The following is an 11,155-nucleotide window of genomic DNA, read 5'->3' on the forward strand; positions in this document are numbered from 1 at the left end:
TGTCATCTGCGAATGATGTAACTACGGCACCAGGAATGTAAAAACGCATTGTATCCACGTATATAAGAAACAGTAAAGGTCCTAATACCGAACCTTGGGGCACTCCACAATTCACATTGAAGGGTTTCCCTACCACATCATCTATCATAAATTTAATGGACCTACCATGCAAGTAAGACCTAAACCAATCCAAACACTTCTCACGGACTCCCAAACAAGCTAGCCTACTTAATAAAAGATTAAAATCAACGGTATCAAATGCTTTTTTAAAATCTATGAACACAGTAAGAGGGATAAGATTCCTTTTTAGGGCACTATTAACGCACTCCATTAGATGGAATGCCGCAAGAACAGTTGAATGTTTGGTTCTGAAACCAAACTGCAACTCACTTAATATTCCGAGCTTGTCTAAATATTCATACAGCTGTCGATGTACTATTTTCTCGTATATCTTTGAGAATAGTGGTAACAAGCTTATAGGTCGATAGTTCGTCATATCTTGCTTATTGCCTGATTTGAACAGTGGTAGGACCTTTGCTTGCTTAAGCGCTTCAGGGAATTGGCCGACTTCAAGTGACAGGTTAACGAGGTAGAGAAAACATGGTAGTAGATACACTGAAACTACTTTGAATGCTTTCAGATTAAATTAATGGGAGTCTTGGAGGTGCTTTGGCCCGTATCAAACAGTTCGTGGTTACGAATTGTAAATAAGGAGTGGATCGGCTCAATAGTAACCAAAACACTAAAAAAAACAGAATTTTGGTATCACTAGCAACATCAAAAGTATCAGTTTAGTATGGTGATTCCAAATATATAAAATTCGTCAAAATTGGTGTTACCCATCAAATTTACAAGCCTGAGAAAATGCGCGAAAATCATATCATCAGATTCAGCTTATCAGAAAACTCTGCTGCGGATGTTTCAAGCTTCTGTTTAGAAAAATGTGGAATTTTGATTTATTATTTTTTTGGGGGCCGAAGAACGATCACGGATGTGTGTTTATCTGTTGTCTTTTTTCAGAGGTAATCGTATCGAAATATCCTTTTCAAGTGACCAAAAAGATTGGAGGACAACTAACCCCCCTCCCATGCCTTTTCCCCAAAAAGTTGTCCGATAAATTTTTTTAGATAGTCATTTTGTTTACCATGGTATAAAATTTCAATAACTATGTCTTTGGGAATAGCACGACTCCCCACATCCCCTGGAGAAAGGGCTGCAAGTTATGAAAATTACCCATAGTTTACGTGCAATATTTGTTATTGGGAAGTATACAAACATTTTTTGCCGGGAGAGGGGGTATTTTGTACTTCGTGGGGGGAGGAATTTCCACGGTTCGAGTTTTTAACGGGGAGGGAAGTTTCACGGTGTGAACTTTCCAGGAAATATTTCACACTTGGGAATTTGCCAGAATTCCTATACAGAATTATTTTTATTTGTTTTAGTTTCTCTTTGCCAACTCAATTTCGCATATGGATATGTTCCAAGAAAATCATCCAGAGGCTATTTTCGGTGTTCTCAGATTTCCAGGGAAAAATTTAAATGGAAGGAAGACGGCCAGTCAGTCGGTTACCCAAAATAATCCGTTGGCAATCTCTCAGGAAAACATCTGGAAAATCTTCCTCCGTTTTTCGGAGCCTTCATGCTTTAGAACCATGCTTGACCATTGTCATCATTGTAGCTTCCAATAATGATAATAATAATAATAATAATTTATTCCAGAAAAAGCCCGTGGGCCATAGAAATTTTACATAAGAAAAACAAACAACAAATTAAACTAAAATAAATTAATACCATTTAAAGAAAATGTTCACGATGTGCCGCTACAATCCCAACAAACCTTGCTATCCTTTTAATACTCGGGAAATTTGTCTCTTTCATTCTATCTACCATCCATAGTAGTAGTAGTAGTAGTAGTAGTAGTAGTAGTAGTAGTAGTAGAACAATTTTATTAGCAATAAACATTTCTTAATCAATAGCACAACATAAGCGAAGCTTGCGAGGCTGTGCAAAATTCAAGAAAAAAAAGAAAAAAGAGAATATGGAGAATGAGAGAATATGAAGAATGTGGGGATTGAGACCATATACCGAAATCAACAACCATAAAAAAACACAACAATACATTACCTTGCGTGACCCCAAGACGACAAAAAATAACAAACAAAATATTACATAAATATTACAAATGAATAACCTATGGATAATTTATTTTATTTAATCTGTTTCAAAAGTATACCTACCGAGCAACTCCACACATAAATGAGACTTAAACTGGCCAAAGCTACCTATTTCCTTGATATCTATACTCAGTTTATTCCCAAGTATTGAAGCTCTGTAACTAAGTAAAAAAGAAGTGAAAAAAAAGACCTACTTGAAACTAATCGAGGAACCTCAGTATTTCCTCATATCTGAGTAACGTGGTGGTGAACATCAGACCTCTCACAAAATATTCCTTTAAAACAATCATGAAGGCTCTCACTGTAATATTTATATATAAAAATCAACGTATAAAAATCACGTAATCCAGCTGCAGGCATTATATTTAATTCTCTATACACAGATCTCATAAAGTCCTGGTTCCCAATACCACAAAAAACTCGGATACCACTATTCTGGATCACACGGATTGGACAAACTATCGAAGGAAAGTACCAAGCCAAATCGACGAGCAATACAAAATGTAGGGGTGAATCAGGGAAAAGTATAACAATCGTAGAACATTTGGGGGGGAAATATATTTTAATTTGCGCATGATACCTTAAGTTATGTGACAATATTTTCGAAACTGACTTCACATGATCTTTAAATGATAGGGTTTCATCAACATTGATTCCGAGGTATTTGGTGAACCTTGTTCGTTTAATAATTCCCCGCCCCGAAATCATTTCCGTAAGCCAAGGATAAAAATTCGGAGATCGAGAGAAAATAACAAAATTTGACTTATCTATATTCAGGTCAAGTTGGTTTATTTTAAGCCATGTACATATCTTACTCATTTCTGCATTTATCGTTGACATGAGTAGTTGTTCCGTAGGGGCAACACACACCAAGGTTGTATCATCAGCAAATAAGGGCATAGTAACCTGGTTCTTACTTGGACCTTTGTCAACAAAGTCGTCAATTCTGGGCAGAGCTTTCGCAACATGCGGCAGATCATTAATAAAAATTAAAAACAGAGTTGGACCCAATACAGATCCTTGGGGAACCTCCATATTAACAACATTTTTACTAGACAAAAAAACCTTGTAAATTGACACACTGCTGTCTATTTTGAAGATAACTGCAAAGCAAACCCAATATAGCACCCCTTAATCCATAAAATTCACATTTTTTTAATAATAATCGATGGTCAACAGTGCCAAACGCCTTAATTAAGTCCAAAAATATACCAGCTACCCTAAAATTATTATCAAGAGCATCATTAATTATAGTAGTAATAAATGAAATCGCCATTTCTGTTGTTCTACCCTTCCTGAAACCAAACTGATTTGGATTTAGAAGTTTATGACGTTCCAAATGCTCATAAATTCTAATATTAATACATTTTTCTAAAACTCGTGAAACAACGGGCAATAATGAAATTGGTCTATGATTCCCCAAATCATTCTTGTTACCACCCTTAAACACAGGAGTTATTCTTGGGATTTTAAGACAATTGGGGAACTTCCCTTGCTTAAAACAAGCATTAATAAGGGACGTAAATATATGTGAAGTGCTTGGAAACGCGGTTTTTAAAACAAGAAGGTTAATGGAATCACTCCCCGCCGGAGAACTTTCCATCTCAAAGATGATCTTACGAATTTCATCATGAGTGACAGGTCTTAGATACATTGATACATCAACAGAAGTACCCATAAAAGTCTCAAGCGGAGGATCATTATCTGAAGCTACTCTACCACGAGAAAATCGAGCCCCAACAGTTCCAAAATATTCCGAAAGGGCATTACATATTACTTCAGGCTCAATCGATTTTAACCCATCACTTGTAGTAACTTCATCAGGCAGAACCGGATCTGTTGAAGATATAACACTTTTAATAATTGTCCATGTTTTAGCTGGGTTAACACAAGCATCTTTAAATTTACACGCAATTTTTTTCACGTTTCTCAAAAGTTTATTAAGAGTATTTCTATAATTTTTGTAAATTCTAGAGCAAACTGGATCATTTTCATCCCTTATTGAATCCCTATATAACTGGTCTTTGTTATTTATGCACCGCAGAAGACTAGGTGACAACCACAGCTTTTTGGGCATCTTTTTCCTTGACCGTATCCGATTCATTATACAAGTTTTACTCAAAATAGAGATCAGTGTATCATAAAATCTCTGAAAACTTATATTTATATCATCTAGATTTTCAACTACATTATTCCAGTTAACATAAGAAATCTCTTGTTTAAACTTTTCTAGGTTACTCTGGTTGAGCACAGGTAACATGCTTGTTTTCAATCTAAGGCCTTGCTGCCTCGGGAAACAAACTTTAAAACTTGCCGAAATCCCAAAATGGTCAGAAACATCAGTAACAATAACCCCTGGATCTGAAAACTTTGGATTAGAAAAAACATTATCAAGTAGCTTTGCCTCTAAAGTGGTAACACGAGTACAAATATCAATAGTAGGAAATAAACTATATGACATGCAAAGCTGTAGAAAATCCATAGGAGCATTCGAATTCATATCGTTAAGGTTAATATTAAAGTCCCCAAACATGAAGAATGGGTGCGAACCAGTAGGTAGTTTGGCCAACTGTTCCTCCAAAATATCCATAAAGGCTGGTATAGACCCAGATGGTGGTTTATAAAGTACAACAACATAAACATATTTTGGCTTAAGCCTAAGCTGAAGGATAAGTGGCTCAAATAACATCTCGCGATACAGCACTAGATCACTTCTTACAAAAAACCTCGATATCGCTCCGTATATAAGCTCCAATTCCTCCGTGTTTTCGAAGTTGACGATTCCTATGATAAAATGTATACCTTGGAATACCCAAGAGAGCAGAGTTATGCTCATTTAGCCATGTTTCTGTGAGACCAATAGCCTGAATAATGGAGAGTTCACATATCTCGCTTAAAAAATTTAAAGATGAATTCAAACCCTGGCAGTTAAGGTGGAAAACTCTGAGATCTTCAGAATCACCACCACTATACCCGGACCTCAAACCATCTTTAAATAGGTACTTCGAATTACAAGAAACATATTGACCAGCAATCCCAATATCATATTTCCGGTAGAGCTGCTCCGTAAACATACTACCAAAATCCACAATTGAAGCTTCCGAATTGTTAAGACGGCTGTTGCCCGGGGTGCCATGATCATCATCAACCATATTCATACAGTTTACAACAAAGTAATATGGCCTCATCCCCACAACAACACAAAAACAAAAAAAGAATAAAAAACAACTAAACAAGAACAAAATAGAAAATAACAAACAACAAAAAAATGACACTTTCCATCTCGAAAAAAATAAATAAATAAACAGGCTGTACTTGGTTTGCTCGTAACGAATCCATATACAAGGCACCAAATACAACGGCTCCTAAGTGCCATAATTATCGCGGCAAAATAGCAATTTTTTTTTTTTTAATTGTTTTTTTAATAACAAATAAACACTCACTAAATTTAACAGCAGCAAACAAAATTTAAGAAAATTTAAGAATCCAACAAACTCTTAGCATTGTACCAAGGCACTTTAATAACACGGTTGTCCTTTTTAACAGAGATGCTGGGTGGTAGGGTAGGAGGTACCCAGCATTCCACACCTTTATCGACCAAACGATTACGCAACCCAAGTAATTCTTTACACAAAACCCGTACACGTGGTTTAACATCGTCACTAATAAAAACAGACTTATAAACACCAAACTCTTTCCCTTTTAATTTTTTTGCGTTGCATAGAATCAAGAAACGCGCCTGGACACTGTCCACCCTAATTTTAACAAAATTCTTGGAACAGAAAGCCACAATGAATGGTGGCAACTTGTCAGTTGGGAGTGACAAACCATCTACAATTACCTCGGAAACCCGAGATGCATCCTCATTCAAGGGGACATCATTAAGGCCCAAAAACAGCAAATTGTACAACTTGTCCCGATTTTCATCAACAAGAGACTGGGACACAACCACATTCATTTCCTCGTTGCATTTCTTAATCAGCTGTGACTGAGCTTTCACAAAACTTTGCAGATCTAGAAGTTCCAATTTCACTGTTGCAATTTCATTGTCCGTTGCACTACTTTTATTTGCTAGCACCACAACACGACTGTTAACTGTACCCAAATCTTTCTGAATTTCAAGTAGACTCTGCTTTAGGGTTTCCATGTTCACATTAATAGATTGGACCATTTCCAAAATTTTAATGATATTCTCTGCATTCGTTTTCTGGCAGTCCGCATTGACACTCTTATCCAAATTACTAGTCGAATTCTTAACCGGATCCGATAACTCAGCTTCTGTCCGGTTGCGTTAAGGTCTGGATTTACTTCCCGTTCTGACGCTATCCAAAATAATATAAGTCACCTACCTTTACAAAAACTTATTTTTTACCCACGCTAGTTTACAGCGTGTAGTTTTATATAAGCCATTAAAAGGGCACGGCTAACACTCACATCCGGATTCCTTAGGAACTATCTCGAGCGTAAAACTCACTCCTTTGTATCCAAGATTTCAATTGTAACAATTAATTCAAGCAATTGTCACGATATTATTCACATAAGTCTACAACATAGCATAGCAACCGTTGTATCCGGGCAAAAGCAGTCAGACAAGTTTATCCATTGACTGCTAAATGCTAACTGGCATACCTCATTCAATTTTTCTTTACCATACAGCTCTCGCCTCCGTTCATTCAATTCAGCACATTCACACAAATAATGTATCAAACTTTCATCCTGAGATCCACACATAGGACAAACAATATATTCTACCTTCTCACCTTTTCTCCCTTGATACTTTCTTTTTTCACCAATCAAAATCCATTTCCCCTCCAATCAATATAAGCCTTCAAATCCTCTCTACTTAACCCAACCTTCCAAAATACCTCATCCCCCCCCAACTACCCTTTATCTCTATAAAATTTCAAAGACCCCTTAACGATCCAGACTTGCCCACCATATCTGGCTATCTTGGTTCTTCAACCTCTCTTGTACCCTCCCTTGTTACTATTTCCTCCATAACCATAACCCCCTAATATTCTAATCTTGGTTTATAGGTAGTTGTTTTTAATTGGACCCCAGCGCACTGTGTTTTATCGATTTTGTACAACCGGATTTAGCTAGGAAGCTGATATCACGTGTACTCTTCAGACCAGTTGAGCTCTTAATTTTGGTGAAAAAACCTCTCAAAATCACTTACAGATGCGTAAATATGGGGCTCTAGGGCCCGTCAGACCCCACCCTCCAGTTTGTATAACTATCCAGGGGCTTAATGACTATTTTGATTTCACCTTAACATGTTTTTCACCTGTTTCGTGATCAAAAGAAACAGAAGTAATATTAGAATTCAGAGCTTTGGTGATATCATCTTTATGCTGTTGTAGGTGTTTCTCGAAATTCTGGTTATTCAGCATAAGGATGATATCACCAAAGCTCTGAATTCTAATATTACTTCTACTTCTTTTGATTCTGCTTTAAGCAGCCATGTTTTTAAAAATTCTAGCCAAAAAATACTTTTTGAAGAATCCGTCATTATTAGCAATGATCTAGGCATAAAGCACGTAGTTCGAGAAGCAACTGAAATCAGACTTAAGATTAATAATAATATTTCCTTAAGTAGGGATTTAGGAGAATATTCACTAAATACTCTATACACAACTTTAATTAAAAATGACCTTAAGAAATATTATAAAAAAAACCAATAGATATTAACACAGAACCTGTCACAAATAGACCTATGAGATCAGTAGCGAAAAAAGCTAGGCTGGCATTAAAAACGTGTTTTTAAATCATTCTCACTCATTTCAATGATTTGCCTCGTTCATTATAATATATTTATCAGTCCTGGTTGAACTTTGCTGAGGTAAGGATGCTGGGACTGTTTTGAAAAACTTTTCATTTTAGTTTTATTAAATTTCATCCTCTTGTAAGTTGTTTCGTCTTATATATTTTTGTATCGCTGAGGACGGCCCTTGGACATAGGGCCGAAATATTCATTCTAATTTGTTTCCCAGTGTCTTGAGAAGCTCCCTATTGTTTCATCTTGTTTTTGGTGTTTATGATGGAAAGGCAGTGTGGTCTTCGTCGGTATTACTCCGTGTATGAAACTGATACTGTTTAATAAAGTAGAATTGAGAAAAAGTCAAACTTTAGCGTAAAGAGCGGGCGTTGAGAAGGGAACAGCCCCTTTCATACACGGATTAATTTCTGTTCGTTTTGATTTTTAATGTGGCTCCTTACTTTTAGTAAAAAAAAACTAGTTTTTTTTTCATTTAATACGGAATAAAAACGGCTCTTCCGACGTCGTCACAATTGCCATATGAGCTCTTAGCTCTTGTTTTCAAACAAACTTCCTGAATTGGCTCGAAAGCGCCAGTCGTTTAGCAGCACCGTCAAAACACTTTAAAAATTTTAGGTTTTACCATGATTTGTGTTTAGCAATATTACTTAAACAAAAATTTAACTAACTTTAGTTTAATAGATATTTATTGAAAATGATTTTTTCCACTGTAAATTTTTTTCTGTTTTTCTTTTCTTTAGTGCTGGATTGATTAGAGTTTGCCTAATCCCTGCTTCGTTACCATAATAAATTTTTACTAATGGCTGAAATCTGAACCTGCTTCGCTTTTTTCATGTTTTTTTTTTATGGATTTTAAAACAGCATGTGCCCCCTCCCCTCCTTAACTAGAGATGGAGCCTCTTTGGTGATCATTGCAAGATATTTTTCGTTTTTTATTTGTCAATTTACGAAAATAAGTTAATTCCACTAACGAAAAAAAAATTATCTATGTAATCTGTCAAAATCTCCCGTCTCAGAATATCTTCCCTAGCCTCCCTTTTGGCTCGAATGTTCAACCTATTGTACACAAGGAGCACGTTTGAACCCTCATATATGGCAGTTAAGTGCAGTTCATCTAACTACAGCTAATTCACCCCCAGTAAACATAAGATCCGATGTCGAAAGTTTGGATGTATTCCATGTCAAGCGATTATCGTTATTGATGATAAGAGGCGGGGCTTATTGACGTTTTTCGGTGATTAATCGTCATTAATTACGTTCCGGCCAACGAATGTCCCATTTTTGGCATATATTTTGAAAAATTGAAAACGTTGGTAACAGCATACAACCAAATCAGCTCAAGTAACCCACATATTTCAAGTTTGTGGCTATTTTAGCAAGTGATCAAAAGCTTATTTAAAGAGTCATGTGGTGCAAACAGTTGTAGGGTATAACATTGACTGATTAGCCTGTAAAAATTTCAATTCCGCTATTACATACAATTGATTTAAAAGCATGTAGCCTAGCATGACCATATTTAAAGTTTGTCCTTTTTTATTTTATTGAGGTAAAATTCTGAATGAGGAGCTTTTTCCTACCTTCGGAAGTATATCAGTTATGAGAATAACACTTTCAGGAATGCATTCAGAGTCTAAATTATGGTTTGGGGAGGTGATTTCAACCCCCCCCCCTCTCTTCTCCTTCCCTATTTCGAAGCCATAAGAAATTAAATGGAAGACAGATCTAGGTTATGTTTCTGAACTTCTGACTAATTAGGCTATGATTTTTTTAATTTTGGTTTGAGTCAGCTTTTCTTTGATTCTTGCCTGGGCAGACTTCAAAGACTTTCTTGAAAGTTTCATTCATCTAATTTAACTACTTCCCAATATAGAAAAGACCTCATCCATAATTCAAGACTCATCTAGAGTTGTGCCATAATTCAAGCAGAATAAGATAAGACACCCAGTACTCAGAGTGTACCAAACCTCAGACAAATATTTTCATTCAATCACTCTCTTCCTAAAAAATGCCCTTAATCTTCGATATGATGTACATAGTACTAGGTTGTCTTGGCACACTATCATAATCCTTTTTTTAGTTTTAAGATCTGACTTCTAAGGTCTTACATCTTTCTGCAAAGATAACTGCTTTTAGTTCATCTCTGTTCTATGATAAAACTCACTAGAGTTAGCAAAAACAGCAGAAAAATCATTAAAATTGCCTTAGTCAATCTTATTGAGTTTAGTATTCCTAAGTCACATTGATAAAACAGAGACAGAAAATGAATGCTGCAGGTCCTTTTGCACTGTTTGAAGTAGTGAAGTTTGGATGAGGTAGAAACTGGGTCTCTGGGTCTGTTTATAAATTGACAGGCTAAATGCTGTAGTGCAGTAGTGCCAACTCTAAATTGCTGGAGAATTGTTCTTGAACCACACCTACCATGTGATCAGTGTTACCAAGTGGGCTTAAATTGGATCTCCAACATGCTCTAGTCCTGATGGTTTATTGCTTGACCTTAACACAACAACCAGATCTATTGCCATCATCAACTATAGAGCATCACAGTTCTTGCAACTAATTTGTTGTTGTTGTTGTTTGGGGTTTGACGCGTTCGACCAATAGGTCATATGCGTTCGTATCACTCAGTTGTTCTGTGCCTTCTATGGTCACTAGCTTGCTTGGGTGTCACTTAGTCATTATTCACTGAGCCAGAACAGTATCGCTTGACTTGCTAACGGAGGGGGGTTATTTGCCTGCAGCAACTGCCTGCGTTGAAAAACGGGAATCAAAATACTGCAACTATACATTGTCAAACATCAATTAAAATACATGTACAACACAATAATAAAAATTAATACAAATTTTACACATTATAACCAATAACAATACAACCAAATGTCGATAAAATATATCTAAAATGATAAATGGGGCAATTCTAAAAATCCTATTGAACAGGTAATAATAATAAAAAAAAAAAAAAAATAAATAAATAAATTTTATAGGGAATGAACCAAACCAGTAGTCTTAACAAATCTACCTAATAGGTTTGTGCTTAGTTTTTTAGCCCAAGGAGGAGACGTGTGATGTCCCAGAACAGAACGCATTGTGAATGCACTAAATGCCTTCTCACAGCAATTTCTTAGTACTTCTCTCTCTTTTTCGTATTTTCTACAGTTAAAGATGATGTGGCGTATATCTTCATACACTCCACAAGTGTCACAGT

Source organism: Artemia franciscana, chromosome 8 (genome assembly GCF_032884065.1).
Source record: "Artemia franciscana chromosome 8, ASM3288406v1, whole genome shotgun sequence".
NCBI lineage: Eukaryota > Metazoa > Arthropoda > Branchiopoda > Anostraca > Artemiidae > Artemia > Artemia franciscana.